Source organism: Pteropus vampyrus, unplaced genomic scaffold, assembly GCF_000151845.1.
Source record: "Pteropus vampyrus isolate Shadow unplaced genomic scaffold, Pvam_2.0 Scaffold1, whole genome shotgun sequence".
NCBI classification, from domain to species: Eukaryota; Metazoa; Chordata; class Mammalia; order Chiroptera; family Pteropodidae; genus Pteropus; species Pteropus vampyrus.
Genome location: NW_011888782.1, coordinates 34,820,076 through 34,837,617, shown reverse-complemented (window position 1 = coordinate 34,837,617; position 17,542 = coordinate 34,820,076). Strand labels below are relative to the sequence as shown.

Below are 17,542 nucleotides of genomic sequence, written 5' to 3'. Positions count from 1 at the left end.
TATATATATATGTATATATCGCCAGAGCCAGAGATATATAAGTTATTTATTCATTGTTTATTTTTATACCAATTTGCTGCATTCTTTTTCAAATAACAATTCACATTATTAATTTAGCGGGATAGATGATTCTTAGTTGAAGTCGAAATTGCACAGCGCCTACTACACCTGACTCTCACAGTCCAAGTGCTTTGAAGTTCAGCATGACTGGTCCACAGATGCTGTGGGATGATGCACTACATCCACCACTTCCTCTATATGAACTACTGTGAAACCTTCATTCTTGCAGCATTCATGATAGGCATTTGATCTTCACTTGTCAGGAATGCAACATAATGCATATTAATTAAGTCTGGTTTTTTCACATTCCTAAGACAATTAGAGTTGTACTACTTGTGGCCAACTCAATCCAAAACACACATGTTCAACATGGGCTTTTAAAGCTTTGGGTAAAATTTAGTCATAAAAGATCCAGAAAATGTTGCTGTTAATTTTTAAGATTGTCATCAAAATGGAAATATGATATTAAAAGAAAGGCCTATGAGTCCAAGAATATTTTAGACTGAGAAAAGTAAGTCTAATTATTTCTGTATATATACTCCTCAGGGCTCAGCTCAAGTAAGACTTACTTGACAACGCTTGACCTACCCCCGCAAACTAAGTCAGATCCCCAGTTATGTGTATATATACCACCAAGTACTCCCTTAGTACAATCAGAGTTAAGCCATTAATTATGAGGTCATGTGTTTAATGTTTTCTTTCCCATTACAATGTCAGCTCTGGCACAGGTACCATGTCTACTTTATACACCACCATTTCTCCAGTGCCTAGTGCAATGCTTTTCGCATAAGAATCATTTAACAAATATTTTTTGAGTGATCAAGTAAAGCAGGTGTTAAGTCAATAGACTAGGGTTCAAGTCCCATTTTTACCTCTGTCTGTGTAATCTTGACCAGTTATTTAAACTCTTTAAGTCTCGATATCCATATTTCATAAAATGAGGCAAGTAGACTACATCAGAGATTCTCAAACTTGGCATCACCTGGAAAGCTTTTTAAATAATGCAGATTGTGGAATTCTACCTATAGATCCTCTGCTTTATTAGTTCTAGTTCAAAGCTAGATAATCTATTTTAAAAGCTCCTGAAGTTACAGTGTTCAGCCAAGGTTGGAAACCCTGAAGTATTTCTAACGTCCTATAGAACTTTGCATATATTAGTCCTTGACCTGGTCATTGAGGGCCTAATAAATACTAAATATCACTAGCACTGGGAATAATAATATGAGGAATGTCTAGATTTCCCGACCCCAAGGATTTGTCTGCTTGGAGGCACATAGGTAATCTAACAGCTTTTTGAACATCTTGGTAGCACAGGATGTTGCAAAACGCAGACAAAAGGTATTTATCTCAGTCGAGTTTAGGAAAAGATTACAAGAGATGAAACTTGAATTAACCACAGAAGGTTGGGTAGTAATTAACCAGGAGGGGAAAGTATGTTAACAGAAAAAACAGAATGTACATAAGTCCAGGGGAATGAGAAAATCTAGTTCGCTAGAATCCTATAAATGACTTCCAGAGATGTAGTGCATTCAGAGGCAGTAGAGTTTAAGAGAAGTTTCTGGAGAAGAAGCTGTTGTAACATTATAGCTTTAGTGGCTGAGAGCAAGAAATTTTGAACCAGAAAGATGTGGTTTAAATCCTCGTTTTGTCATTCTCTCTCTCTCTCTCTCTCTCTCTGTGACTCATGAAAATTAATTAACTTGTTCACACTCAATTTCCTTTTCTGTAAAGTGGGGAAAATAACACCTGTCTTGTAAGATTACTATAAAGATTAAATGAGGCAAAATGAGGCAATATATGTACAGCTCTTAACACAGTGTTTGGTAGATTGTAACCAAAAAATATGCTCCAGAAGGCAAATTCATTGCAACTTTGCTTTTAGTTTTTTTAATTTTAATGACTACATAGTACTGATATTGTATTTAAATCTATTTTTTTTAACTTGTTGTTTTGATTATTTTCATGTGAAAAAATTCAAATAGTATAAAAGGATGTTCAGGGAAAAGTAAGTGTCTTTCTCAAACTCAGGTTTCTGTTCTATGATTTGTTCTTCCTAGAGGCAACCAGGATGTACCAATTTTTAATGTACCCTTTAGAGATATTTTGAAACACATTTGAAGTAACAAAAATTAGTAATGGTCAAAATGTTCATCTGTATGGAAAATATCTGTGGAATAGGCACCCTTTGTATACTATGCAGAAATTTAAAAGGCAAGTTGTACAAAATGATATGTTCATTGTGATACCTTCCTTTTAAACACGCACATAATAATGTTACACATAAACATATATTTATATGTAAATAAATATGTATAGATACTTTCATGTGTATAATCAATATCTAATGATTAAGAGTTAGGTACTCTTTATTATGGTATTTTTGCAATCTAACTGGACCTTTTAAATATTTATACTTTAATGACATAATTGTGTGCTTAATAAATAAATGTGTTTTCCTGTTAACTGGAGGGAGTTATTCCTAAAGCTAATTTACATTTTATGAAAGGATTGCTGAAATAGGTATGTATGCATCAAATTTCATAACCGGAGACACACCATTTGGAATTATGTGACTTTTTTGACAAAGTGCCTATGGATACTTTGTCATTTTATTGAATTATGGTCCACTAGTAGAAAAAGTAAAATTTTCAAGCATGACTAGAGATAATTTATTTCTTTAGATACTGTGATTCTAAAGTTCATCCCTGACTTATTCACAGCTATTTTGCTTATACACTATTTGTACACATTAATTATAAGATACATTTGAATTTCAGAAATGATCAAATGTGCAAAAAGTCTTAAAGTAAAATATATATGATATCGAAATGAAACTTCTGTTTACTTTCTTAGGCAGAGATAATAAAAGGGCAGCTTGTTAAACTATGAAATTTTATAAGCTTTCCATTTAGCATGGTGATTGTTTCCCAATGCCACAGTCTTATTTTTTGGTCATCTCTTAGTAGAAGAGGACATTGGTTGCATTATTTTTCTTTTGCTTATAATAGTTCAGTAGGTCTCAATTTCCTTCAGTATATTTTTTTAAAGTACATAAAAACCAATGTGTACACTACTATGTTTCTTCAGATTTCTTTTTTTTTTTTTTTTGGTTGAGGTAGACAGTGGGAGAAGAGAACTTACTTATACCAATGATGCCATATCTTCATTGTAGAGATTCCTCATTCCTTGCCCAAACTTTAGAGACCAGATGTTTCGGAAATTAGAAATCATCTGATTCTAGAATCAGATAATATAATACATATGCCATGTTATATGACACACCAAGGAGGTCTGGGATGGTATAATTTACCCCAAAATATTAATATCTCACCAGCTAAATATATTTATTATATTTATACAATAAAGACTATATTTAGCCTCATATAGGTTCAGGGCAAGTGTTACTGCCAAATGAGTTTGTGCCAAATTTAAAAATATATTTTATTGCATTGCGGATATGGATTATATACACAAATTATACATAGATATTTGTGTTTACACACACTCCTCTATATACAGATATAGTTCTTATATCTATCCAAAGATGTTAGAGTTGGTAGCTTTATTATTTAATAAACAATATGATTTAATGTGCATCTTCATTCAGATATTTTGCTGGCTATGTGAAGGGTATTTTTCTTTACTGTCAAGGTACAGTGTGAGAACTTCTGTAATTTGAAGATATAATTATGTTTTCCTTCTCTTAGCAATTCTGCTGTGTCAGCAGGGAATGGAAACACCATTTAGAACATTCCAAAAGCATAGGCATTATAAATAGACTGGGTCAAATTCGAATCCCAACTCCGCTGTTAGTTGGCAAAATAATGAGATGTTCACAGGAGCTCAGGGAAGTCATACTTGAATTCAAGTAGATCACAAATTGTTAGAAGCTAGTTAGTGGTTAACTCTGGGGAGGAGGGAAGGAGTAGTGACTAAAGACATAAGGGAGGCTATGAGAGACTAATATTTCATTTCCTGGGTTTGTTGGTGCTTGCATGAGTACGTTGACTTCATGATAATTAATCAGGTTCTACAGTTATGAAGCTTGTATTTTTTGCATGTACTACTTCTGTATATAACATGTAAGTAAATAAAATATTTATTAGTAAAAAGAATAAAAGTACTAAAAGGTAATGACAGACTAACTCCTTCTATAATCTGTGGATCCAATGAGGAAAATATTTCATAAAATCCATGTATAATATAAAAGTATTGAATAATATCACAGATATTATTAAAATTAGATGTAAAATGCAAAAATGTATGATGATCATCAATAAGATGATGTATGTCTAGATATTAAGTAGTAAATGCTGTTTAAGGGTCAATATGTAGATGGAATAAAACATTCTCTGATTTGGAGATTTTTTTCCTGCTACTTCTGGAGCTCTGGATTGTAACTCACCAATCCTTAGGAGCGAGTGATTATTATGAAATAATAAAAATAACCATATAAATGGTTTAGTATTTTTAGTACATGAATATTTAAGAAATAACTCAGAAGAAAATTTTCAAGCATCCCATTTTATTTTTTACTCTGAAGACTAGTGTTTTACGAAACACAGTTTGGGATATGTTAGTTTCGATTTTAATCTTATGGGCAATGAAAAGCCATTTAGTATATTAAGAATGGAAATGACAATCTCATTCAGTCATGGAGGATGTAAAAGCCAGGATAGTAAAAGAGAAATAACAGATTTGAGACTGTTTTAGCAGTTAAGGCAAGAGATGATGAGAACCTTAATTCTGTTGACCGGCAGAATCAGTTGAGAAGAGAGAATTGATGCCAGAAATTTCAAGGTAATAAAACTGACAGGCTTGGTGACTGTGGTGAATACTGTGATCCATGCCCAGATCACTCTTTTTTTTCCCCCCAAAACATAAATTTCTGTGTATTCACACCTAATCTTCAAAAGTTGTGTAAACAATTTTCTTTTCTGCATTCCTCTATCATTTGCACAATTTTTGTCAAGTCCAAACATAATTTAAAATGAAGTAGGTAGTTTCTCTCTACTCGTGCCTTTGTCTTTGTGGTGACTACCGAGGCCTGTACATGAAAGCACTATTCTCCCAGGCAGTGGGCCAGATCACTCTTTTTTTTTTAATACATTTATTTATTTAAATTAGTTTCAAGTATACAGTACATTGGTTAGACATCTATAATGTTCATAAAATGATTCCTCCATTGCTACCTCCCTCCCCTGGCCCTCTACTTAGCCATCATATTAATGCTAACTGCATTCCCTCTGCCATGCTCCCCGTGCCCAACTATCAACTTCTAATTTGTACTTCTTTAATCCCATTCTCCCATCCTCCCAACCCCACTCCCCTCTGTCCGTTACCAAATTGTCCACTATATTTGTGAGTCTGTTTTTGATTTGTTTGTTCTTTTTGTTCCTTAGATACCGCATATAAGTGAAATCATATGACATTTATCTTTCTCTGTCTGACTTATTTCACTCAGCGTAATAACCTCTAGGTCCATCCATTTGCAAATGGTAGGATTTCATTTTTTTTTTTAATGGCTGAGTAATATTCCGTTGTATATATGACCCATACGTTTTTTATCCAATCGCCTGTTGATGGGCATTTAGGTTCCTTTCATATCTTGGCTGTTGTAAATTGTGCTGTCATGAATATTGGAGTGCATAGATCTTTACGAATTATTATTTTGGTTTTCTTTGGATAAATACCCATAAGTGCAATTGCTGGGTCAAAAGGTATATCCTTTTTTAATTTTTTGAGGAATCTCCGTACTGTTTTCCATAGCGGCTGTACGAATTTGCAATCCCACCAACAATGTATGAGGGTTCAATTTTCTCTGCATCCTTGCCAACACTTGCTGTTTTTGGATTTATTGATGATAGCCATTCTGACAGGTGTGAGGTGATATCTCATTGTGGTTTTAATTTGCATTTCTCTGATGATTGGCGACCTTGAGCACATTTTCATATGTCTGTTAGCTATGTGTATTTCCTCTTTGGAGAAGTATCTGTTCAGGTCTTCTGCCCATTTTTTAATTGGATTGTTTGTTTTTTGTTGTTGTTGAGTTGTATAAATTCTTTATAAATTTTGGATATCAAATATATCCAAACCTCTTATCAAATATATCATTAGCGAATATCTTCTCCTAGTCGGTTGTCTTTTTATTTTGTTGGTGGTTTCCTTTGCTGTACAAAACTTTTTAGTTTGATGTAGTACCATTTGTTTATTTTTTCTTTTGTTTCCCTTGCCCTAGGAGATATATTTGAAAAGAAATTCCTTTTAGTAATATCAGAGAGTTTACTGCCTATTTATTCTAAAAGTTTTATGGTTTTGGGTCTTATATTTAAGTCTTTAATCCATTTTGAGTCTATTCTTGTATATGGAGTAAGAAGATGGTCCAGCTTCTTTTTTTTTTAAATGTATCTGTCCAATTTTCCCAAAACCACTTATTGAAGAGACTGTCTTCACTCCATTGTATATTCTTACCTCCTTTGTCATATATTAAGTAAGAGTATAGGCATGGGTTTATTTCTGGGCTCTCTATACTGTTCCATTGATCGATGTATCTGTTTTTATGCCTGTACCATGCTGTTTTGATTACTGTAGACTTGTAGTATAGTTCGATATCTGGTAGTGTGATATCTCCAACTTTGTTCTTCTTTCTCAGGATTGCCATGGCTATTCTGGGTTTTTTATGGCTCTATATAAATTTTAGGATTATTTGTTCTAGCTCTCTGAAAAATGCCATTGATATTTTGATAGGGATTGCATTGAATCTATAGATTGCTTTGGGTAGTATAGCCAGATCACTCTTGAATGATGTTCAGTTATTCCAGTTGTTGGGAGTGCCATTGGCAAACAGCCTTCAGCTGCCAGCTCCTTCAGGGATTGTCTCAATTGCAGAGAGACTTGCCCACGTCCAGTGACTAATGAGGAATAGGCTCAGCTATATGTCTGGGTGATCTATGAAGTCACACAGGGCCACATGCACAGAAGGGGCCTAGTGCTGCGGTTAATGCTATTCTGTCACCTTTTTGGAAATAATAATTTTTAAGGAGTTCTGCATTTTCATTTTGTACTAGACCCTGAAAATCATAAGCTGGTACTGATATGTGGGAGTATAAATGACTTGCCATTTAGGCCCATTTCAAAATAACTCTAAAAAGTCTCTCTAGCTTCAGAGCTCCCCACGGAGTCAGTTGAGGCAGTCGTTGGGCCTATATCAAACCTTTTTTTCCTTCGGTGAGGCAACCTTTGGTTGATCTCACAGATTGCAAGGCTTACAATCCCTATTTATTTTAATTTTTTTTTTTATGCTTACAGCACCTGGTTTTCCTAGGTGGTCTCCCATCCAAGTACTAACCAGGCCCAACCCTGCTTAGCTTCCAAGATCAGACAGGATCGGGCTTGTTCAGGGTGGCATGGCTGAAGACTAAGGGCCTGTATCAAAGTTTGACTTCACTTCTGTTTAATCCTGATTGATTCCCCTGTCCTTTACAGCCGTTGGTCCCAAGGGCATTCTTTAAGCTTATTGCCCACTAACCTCCATGTCAGAGTGCGCTTTCTGGAGAATTCAATCTGCTACTGTGACATTTGGGTTGTAGGAGCGGAGTCAAGTGCAAGTCTGAGATGGTTTGCCTTAACTTAGTAGAAAATAATGCCATTTATAGATGTGGGGGCCCAAAAAGAGGATGAATAGTTTAGGGAGGGAAAAATAAAGAGAAGTTTTGTATTAGAGGTTAATATTTCAGTCTTGTAGACTTAATTTTGACGTGACTGAAGGCTGTCTAGGAGATGACCAGTTGTGGGATGTTAATCTGGAGTTCTGTAGAAAGATTTGGGTTGGGTTCATAAGCTGACTTCAAAGAGTGAATGTCAGTATTCAAGAATAGTATGTAAAGAGAGCGCTAAGAGGAGACAACCACTATCTAAGATCTGACCAAAAAGATCCAGCAAAAGGATGGGGAAAGAAGGAGAACTGGGAGAGGATGAGTGTGGATGGAAGGCTGAGTGAAGTGACTTGAAATGTATGGTGTTTGGAGGTAAGAAAGGGGATATAATGATTCAAGGCCATTTCGTCCTGAAATGTGGCTCTGAGAGGAAGGCAAGAGACTAGGTCATCTGGAAGGGGTACAATACACTTGAGGCAGGTAATTTTTTAATTTTTTTTTTTTTTGAGTGGAAGACAATTTATTGTTTATTTTGCTAAAGAGAACAAAAATATACACCTTTTTTTTAGAAGAAGTGCGCTTAGATTTGGGGATGATAGTCTTTGAATAAAGCCTTTACCTCTCCCTTTACCATCCCCCTACCTAAAATAGTGCTACTTAATGGTAACTTTTGTTATGTGACAGTTTCCTGGAAATCCTCTAAAAAGGATGCTACTTTTAAAGAGGGGATTGATGAGCCTGGTCTCCCCAGTTCATTCTGGCTTCAGACTTTTACAGAGTGACATATCACTAGAGGGCGTTCTTGTCACATTGCCTTAGAAATGGGGTTGATATTGGTGAATTCAGGCAGAGCAAAGAGGAAGACCAAAAAAAAGGAAAAGAGAAGATTTTAACACTATGACGTGATGTTCAGGTCTAGATCAAAGGCTATGAGTCTCCGTTGATCATCTCTTGACTCTGACTATAATGGTAAGACATTATTGACAAGGCAAGTGATAACGAGGATATCTTTTTTCTTTCCGCCTTCAAAACTTATTTTATTTGCCTTTATTTCTTTCATTTTATCTGATCCATTTCCTCTATAGTTTCTTCAACAAATATTTGTTGAGCATTGTCAGGATTAATTAGGCATACCAGGTGCTGGTGACAAGGAGAGTAAACAAAACAGATAAAAGTCCTTGTCATCATGGAACTTATATTCATTCATTCTAGTGTGAGGACACAAAAAATAAACAAACTAATTTATATAAATGTTACGAGCTGTTATATATAGTAGAGAAAAGTAAAGCAGGGAAAAAACAGAGGGTGAAGGGAATTGTAATTTGGCTATCTAGTTATGCTTATACAGTGTTCTCCACAAAGATGTTTGGTGAGGCATAAGGAAGGGGTGAAACCCAGCCATCTGCTGGGGAGAAAGGTGTCTTTTCCTGGTGGGGCTTCAGGAGGCTGCAGGTGGTAACCAAAATATCTGTCTTAAGGTGGAGACACTCCTTAAAATGCCCTTCTGGCAATATTAGTTCTTGAGCTTTTGAACTCTTTGGATACAAGTCTTTACTTAAGTTTTACAAACCCTGTACTATGAAGCTGAACTTTTTTTTGTTGATGAAAAAGTTAGGTATTGCAGAATTAAAATCTCATTAAAGTTCACAGCATTCCATCAGTTGTATCCACCTTATCTATATAGCCTGGCATGTGGTCACAGAATAGTAAATGGGTTTGATGATGAGATTTCCTCTTCACAGAGTCAGGTTTATCATTATGTACTTGACATTGTTGATATTTTTGCATTGATTATGTGAAGATTCAATCCAATATCTTTTCAAGAATCCAAGTGAAGCTGAATAGTCTATAATTTACAGGGCTATCACAAATTTTCATTAAAAATGAACATAACTTTTGCCCTTTTCAAGCATAGCATGTATGTCCTATCTTCCAATGTTTCTTACTAAGAGGTAATGGCGTGTCAGTGTAGACTAATTTTTAAAAATATTTTAAGTTGGATGCTAATTAGCACTCCTTATCATATTTCAACAATTTCTTCGTGTCAGTCTTGACTTGTCTGCCACTCTCGTGGTATAGATGGTGCATATTATGTGTATTAAGTTGTAGTTACTTTCTTAAAAAACTTAAGATTTTAAGTTCTAGACTACTATGCCATGTAAAAAGGGCAGCGTTTTCATTACACTCCCCCATCTCCCCTTATCATTTTAATATTTTTTTCTACATTTTATTTTCCTTGCAATTTATTATTTTGCTCAAGTCAATCATTTTGTACTGTAAGTCTCTTTACTCTCTCTTAATGAGAATGACACCTTGTAGTTTGTCTTATAATTGTTGAAAATCCCAATTTAGAGTTGGTAAGAAAAAAGAAAGAGAAGGACTGATTTGTGTAGATGGAGAGCATTCTAATGACTTTAGGTAGTAAGAAAGCTAAATGCTAATTCAAATTAGTGAGTCTCATTGTGTTTTCCTATTTGTTCACCACCTTCCCAAATACCCCCCAGTCACAGCAAGTCTTTCCCAATGAAAAAGCACTGACCCCTTCTCCTGAGTCGTCCTCATTTGCTTTTAGATTTTTCTCCCTGTATCCATTTCTATTACATTCTCTTTGTGTCTATTGACTAAGAGATGCAATTCCCCAAACACAGTTTTAATTGCAGCACAATTAAACTGGAAACAAAAAGGTGACGCTGACTATCTGAAAGTATTCCATATCCTCTCCGAACATCTTTAAACCTTAGACAGATACACTTATATTCATGACAATATGGATTTATAAGAAAAAGATGAGAAAAATGGTCTGTCCTTCCTTCCCTGCAAAATGACATTACACATGACCTTGAGAGACTGAATATGGCTGGACCATATATACAAATAGAACTCTGACCCACATCTTGCAGCAAACTGTCCAGGAAATTAACCCCCTTATCTATAATAAGGAGCCCAGAAAGCCACTTGTTTCAAGTGGTAGGGACCCACTTGGAATTCCAGAGTTGATATTAAGATTATTTTAAGCTGAAGACATTTGAGATTCAACAGTTCTCCTTCTCCTCCTCCTCCTCCTCCTCCTCCTCCTCCTCCTCCTCCTTCTTCTTCTCCTCCTCCCTTCCTCTTCTTCTTCTTCTTCTCTTTTCTTCTTCTTCTTCTTCTTCCTCCTTCTTCTCCTCCTCCTCCTCCTCCTCCTCCTCTTCTTTTTAAAGCAGAAAAGGTATATTAGAAGGGAAAGTATACTTCTAGACGTAAAAGCAGGCTTCTTGGATCTTCTTTTATCTGACAAAAAGCAGCAACTTCTGGGATATGAAGCTACCTGATTGGGACACTAAGAGGTAGAATCTTTGGGAAAGTGAGGAGACCAAGGAAAAGAATGTTGTGGTGATTCTGAGTCAAATGGACAAAATGCCCCAGGCCGCAGTACTGAAACCAGAGAGCAACCAACCGTGACTCGTGCTGCCTGTGCCGCTCAGCCAATAGACCGACATGGGAGTTGGGACATTTAGAATAAGGGTTTATTGTCAGATCACCGGTGATCTGAGAAAGCGGCAGGTTAACACCTTCAAAAACTGCCTTCCTTTCTCAGGATGGCTTAGGTTATTTAAAGGAAAATCTGGGCATTATTCCCGGGGCTACGTGACTGTTCCGAGGGTGTCTGTTGTGCTTCACAGAGCCATTCCACTGGCAATGTAGTCCTCTTGCTGTTAGCACCACAGGAACAAAGATGAGAGTAGTCTGGAAAGAATGCTAAACCAGAAGGACTGTGATCAGTAAGCATAAAGGTATTAATCATAAGTTTCAGGGCAACTTTATATGGCAGAGGACGTTCCAAACTCTGGGGTCAAGTTGCTGGGGACAATCTATTGTTAAGCTACAGGGCAAGGAAAAGTGAGATGTGGTACGCTGTGAGGCTTCTACTACAAGAGTCCCAACCGGGCTCTTCAGAACACCTAATACAAAGGAAAGCAATAGCACAGCCACTACAAACCCAGCCAAAGGGGCAGTCCCCAGGTACGACAAATTATTATTATTATTTTTTTAAACCCTCTCCTCCATTTCCACCCTTGACATAGGGATGTTGCCGTCTCTCCTTAAGGACTGGATCTCTGAAGGTGAGGCGTGTCTGCGCACACCCGGGGCCTGGCTCGCCCGGGGCTCAAACCCAGGACCTTCTGTGTGTAAAGTAGTTGTGCTAACTACTACTCTATGGAACCATCCCAACAAATTCTTAATCTCTAGGATACTTGATAAATCAGTGGTTCGAATCATGGGGCTCTTGGTGGAAAAATGGTTAGTTATTTTTGCATTCGTTATCTTGATCTGTGTTTCCTCTTCATGTGCCTGTACTGTTGTTGTATCTGCCTTCCATGTAGCCAGAGAGTCACCAAGAGTCACTTCTATGCTAGTGAAACTCCTTGCTGAATGCTCAAGGCACATTGCTGAAGAGGTTGGGGAGTGTATAAGATTGTAAGAGCCAATCATGAGGGGTAGAGTCTTGAAAAAGCTCATCAAGGAAAAGTGACCACTGATTGACCAAGAGGTCCATCCGGGTCAACTGGAGGCTCCTCGCGCCCTTCCCTGTCCTTGAATGTATGCTTTTCCCACTGTTCTCACAGCCAGAGCCTTTTCTCAAGGGCCAAGCCTTGAAACGGCCAGGTGTTTTCCAGACCATTTGAATGGAATACAGGACTGTACGCAGGTAAGTTTTGTATATAAACTCTTTAAGATTCTGGAGAGTGGGTGCGGAGATCTACTCATGTTGTGGTGCCCAAGACAAGCCTTGTACGTAAGTTCCCTTGCTTGTTAAATCTGCTGCCTACCAATCTGGAGTGGCCTGCCTCTTGTATCTCTCCTTGCCCTCTGTGTTCTGGGGCCAGTTGTGCATTTCACCCAGGAAGTTTGCAAACCAACACTCCCTTGCTATAGCAAGCTCTGAAGAAATAGCTTTTGCTTTTCTCATTTGATTAATCTGTTTATTTCCACAACCATGTGTTTCATGCATACTGTTTAGAAGTCTCTTTGGAATAACTTGTGAAGTAAAATAAAGAGATATTTATTTGGTATGATACTTCTTATATATTTTCTAGTTCTTTAAGTTCTCTACTGAGGTTTTGAAATTCTCTCTGATGCAGGTAGTACAAAAATCTTATTTGAAGCAAATCAATCCTGAAGATGACAGAAAAATCAATATGAGATAGCTGCAAATAAACTTACTATTCTCTAAGCTCTTGAAAAACCTCAAACCGCACAAGTCTGCATTTTAATAAAAGTATTTACACACTGATTTTAGTTGTAAAGGAGATAAAAAATTTCAAGCACGAAAAGCTTGAGACTATAAAAATTGTTTTGTCTAAAAGACCATTTTTTTTGTTCAAGAAAAAAGTCTTCAGAGATTTTGTAGCTTTAAATTGGAAGTAATTTTTGTCAATAGCCCTCCATATATACATCAACAGAATCACCACCACCACCAAAAAGGAATAGAGAGTAAATGCCCCAGGCTAGCCAAGGCTGGAGCAATTAAAATGTCATTAGAGTCTAGGTAGATTAATGTTTATGCTAATACTCTACACAATGATATTTGGGAACTGAGCCTTGTCCTCAACTACTCAAAAGTGGGCTGGTACACTTGAACTTGGACTTTACTGTGGGAGTGGGGTTAGAGGCTGGAATACTTCAGAGATATTTGATTTTACGGTTAAGTTCCTAGTTCAGTGGTAGGAACCTGAGGCACAATTAGAAGTAACTGTTGATATTTCTCTTTGGGCATGCAATAAAAGAAATTGATAATTTGATAAATTGATAATTTCAGTAGAGAGCCACAAATGATCTTTGGAGTTTCTTCTAATTCCAAAGGATACCAATTTGCTTTCATTCTTGGAGCTAGTCATGCCTTCTTGCTATTAGTAGTTCTATACTTTTTAGAACTAAAACATTTAAGTATAACCAAACGTATTAAAAAACATTATTAACCTAGGCTAATTTTTTCCCCTACCAGAATAACGCTTAAAAAAACAAAAACAAAACAAAACAAAAAAACTCTCAACATGCAGAGTAGAAACAGAATGGGCTTTGAAGCTAGACAGACTTGGGTTGCATGTAATCATTAGTACTACATGGTTTTGGGGTTTGTTAGCCTTGCATCTATATGTGACCAAATTCAGAGCCTCCGTATACCTCATTTCTATTATCTTTCAAATTAATATAAAATTTATCTCCCAAATGGTTTGGTTAGAATTAACTCTAAAGCACATAGAATTGCTCAAAAAAAAACAGTAGAAGAAAAATCTAGTTTCTTTATCTTTCTCCATCCCCATCTTTTTCTTTGTTTTACAAATGCTGGGTTAACTTTCAAACCAAACCTGGTGAGTTCAAGTTCCAATTATCAGTTGTCTCCATTATAATTAGGCCTTCATGACCATTTATGCTTTGGGAAACTCATAGTTACATTTTGTGGTTTGGTTCTTTGTTTTTTCACTGTGACTTTGTCATTTCTACTGACCAGCAGGATTGGGAGCAGATGGTGGCACCTGGTTATATGCCTCATATCTCTATCTAACTCACTGGTCAAAGTATGAGTTTGTTCAGAATGGGTTATTTTGAGAATTACAGCAAAATTGCCTTTTTTTTTTTTTCTTCTATGATCTCCTCTTCACACACCCACACACAGATACTTCCTGTCATGGTTATGAAACTTAGTGGGCTATGAGTTTCCAGCTTTCTTCTGTGATAAAGCTAATTAAGCAAGAGCAATAGAGAAAGCAGTCTTTTTTTTTTTTTCTTCCAGAAGTTGTCTCTTAATTAAAACCATTTCCATTTTGTAGATAAATGAGTTGAACCTGTTGATGAAGGAGTGCGCCTGCTTTTAAAAGCATGGGAATTACGATCTTAAGCGCTTGCTCCATTTCCTTGGTGTTAAAACATAGCTACTTATCTGCTTTATCACAACATGAAGTTGAGTACACTCCAGCTAGCACAAGCACTTTTTGTGAAGAGTTTCAGCTTGAATCATGACTCCCCCAGGCTCAATTCTTTTGGTATTAGCATCTTAAATGTGTATAGTACAGAGAGAGGCTTTGTTTGGGGCTTGGAAAAAAGTAAATCTTTTGACATCTTTAAAATGTCCAGAACGTTTGCACAAATGCAACTGCACTGAAACTTGCTAATGTAAAATAGTAGATGCACCCTAAGTAACAACAGCTTGAAAAGACTCTAATGGTCCCTCCTTAATTTTGTTGCTGACACCTGGCAACATTTGGAACTATAAATAGAATGGCAAGGCTGGAGGAAGAAAGCTGAAGAGATTTCCCTTGTAGTCTCAATACAGTGAAAGAGAAGGTCTTTAAAGAAGGGAAAACAAAGTCACATTTGGAAAATAATTAGGAGCCTGTTTTATTGAGGCATGGGCTGCCACGGAGTCTAGTAGTATACACTGTAGTTAAAACACCCTGAATTCTGGTTGGATTTGTGGGATTCCTCATAAATATGGGTGAAACTGCAGGAAACTGCTTAATCTTTCCATGGTTAAAACTCAGTTGTAAAGCCCCAGGACTTTAGGCTCTAAACTAGTGGGCAGGAGCGCTGCCTCCTCTGTTAGTCACCCCGCCCCTCTTTAATTCTCACTCCTCCTCTACTTCCACCCCTGACTTACGGATGTTGTGGATGTTGCTGTCTCCCTTTTTTAAGGAACTGGATCTCTGAAGGTGGGGCGTGGCTCACCCCGGGCCTGGCACCACCGGCGCACCCCCGGCTAACTCGGGGGGCCTAGCACACCCGGAGCACGAACCCAGGACCTTCTGCATGTAAAGCAGACATGCTAACCATTACACTATGAAGCCACCCCCTCTGTTAGTTTTTTGTTGTTCTAGTTATCTAACATAAGAGAAAGCGTGGCAGGGGAGCAGGGCTGGCGGGACAGGCAAAAAGGGGAGTGGTTGAGCAAAGAAGGGAGGTAGAGGGTTCCCAAATGGTCTCAGTTGGTTCCTGTGAAATTAGCAGTGCCAGCAAAGTAACCTATAGCCAGAGAGCATTCTATAAACTGTATTCAGTAAACAGACTATTTGGCTTTTTCCCAGGCATGTAGAAATCGAATCTCTGCCTGTGTCTTGATGTGGATTGGCTTCTTTCTTAGCGATTTCTCTTTGAGAAATCTAGGATCATATGGAGGGAGAAAGCATCACTTTTGGTAGACTAACAATCTTTTAGCAGGCGTCAGGGTATAGAGCATAAAATGAGAAGGATAAGCAGACTGGGTTCCGCTTTCACCCTGTTTCCACTAGCCTCATGATCTCAGATATACTGCTTAGGTTTTCTAAGCTTTGGTTTCCAAAATCATCCACTTCACAAATACACTGGGAGAATTAAATGAGGTGATCCCTGTTGAAAGCCTAGCAGAATGCTGACACTTAATCATCTGTAGTTTCTTCTCCTTGAATACAAAGAGGCACTTGTTTGTCTGATAAATTGATTTAACTATAATTTTTTGCTTTATTATTTTAGCATTACTATTACACCAGAAGGAAAAAAATACGATGCTTTCTTCCTTACAGGAAGACTCTTGCAATCTCAAATTTAAGAGTAAGTTTAACCATGCACAGGTCTGAACAGTCTCTAAAGCCAGGTTTCTAATCCTCATTTTGTACCAAAGGAGTCTAAGAGATTTGAACATAATATCCAGCTATTTTAATGCCTTTTCCAAGACTATGAATTGACTTGTAGGCAGCCCCTTCTTTTCATGCTGGGGTTTAAAAAGCCAACATTTTTTTTCTGAGGATTATAGAATTACTTTTAATACTGTATTTCATAACCTGTTATAAGACCTAAGGAACTCAGCAAATGTTAAACAATGATATCTAATGTGAGTTCTTTTTTTAACAAAAGCATATTAAACTGTGAATTCCTAAGTTTCTCCTAGCCATTTACTCTTATAGCTTAGTCCAGTAGAAAAAAATCTGGAAGAATCACAAAATCTTATATTTTCAAGTGGTCGAACAAAACCAGATTGACTCGGAACATCACTCAAGTGAACCTGCGACCTTTTCTCTGCACGTGGTCCTGCCAGAACAAGACTCCTGCTTCAATTGACCTCAGCTTTCTTCTATTAACCTCTGATAGCAGCCTCCACACGTGTTTAAAGGTCTATTGCTTAAAATTAAATCTCATGCTATTGAGTAGTAAAAAGTAAAGAATAGATTCTGTGTGTCACAGCACTTAGCAGGGAGAGTAACAGCGTCCCTATACCAAACCCAAACAGGATGATTTTCCTACTAATACCTAACAAAAGCAAAGTATTTTTACCATATGTTATAAATTTTAAGTCACATTTTTGCACATTTTAACATTTCTTAAATTGGGTGCATCTTACAATAACTATTAACAAAGGGGCAGACATGACCTAGTTACCATTGCTGGGACATGAGAGCTCTAGGTAGTTATTCCTTAGTGGCATGATTGCAAACCTGCAACTCCTCAAAGCTTCAAGACTATTTAAGTACACTTGAGAAAGACTATAAGTCCTACTTGTGGTTTGGAAACCATATATTGACACTTTACAGTAAGGTCAGAAAAGCCCCCAGAGATCATGGTGGGGTATTCCTTTGCTCTGATGGCGTAACGAATGAAATTAGTGGAAAGACGTGGGCATCAAATGAAACTGAATTGAGAATTGATTCAGACAAATCAGCCTCTGAATGTGAAGGATTAGGAATACCTTGACTGATTTATTTCACTTACATTTTTCCTTTTATATAGGCACAAGAATAATACAGGATAGAAATTTATGTCTAAGTAAATCTGAGAAAACTCTTTCAATAAGCATAAAATAAAATTCTAAGTGGTAG

At 37.0% G+C, this 17,542-nt stretch overlaps 1 pseudogene; it reads right to left on the bottom strand.

Moving 5' to 3' along the window:
* Positions 1-7,359: 7,359 nt before the first annotated feature.
* Positions 7,360-7,478, bottom strand: LOC111737147 (annotated as a pseudogene).
* Positions 7,479-17,542: the final 10,064 nt, after the last annotated feature.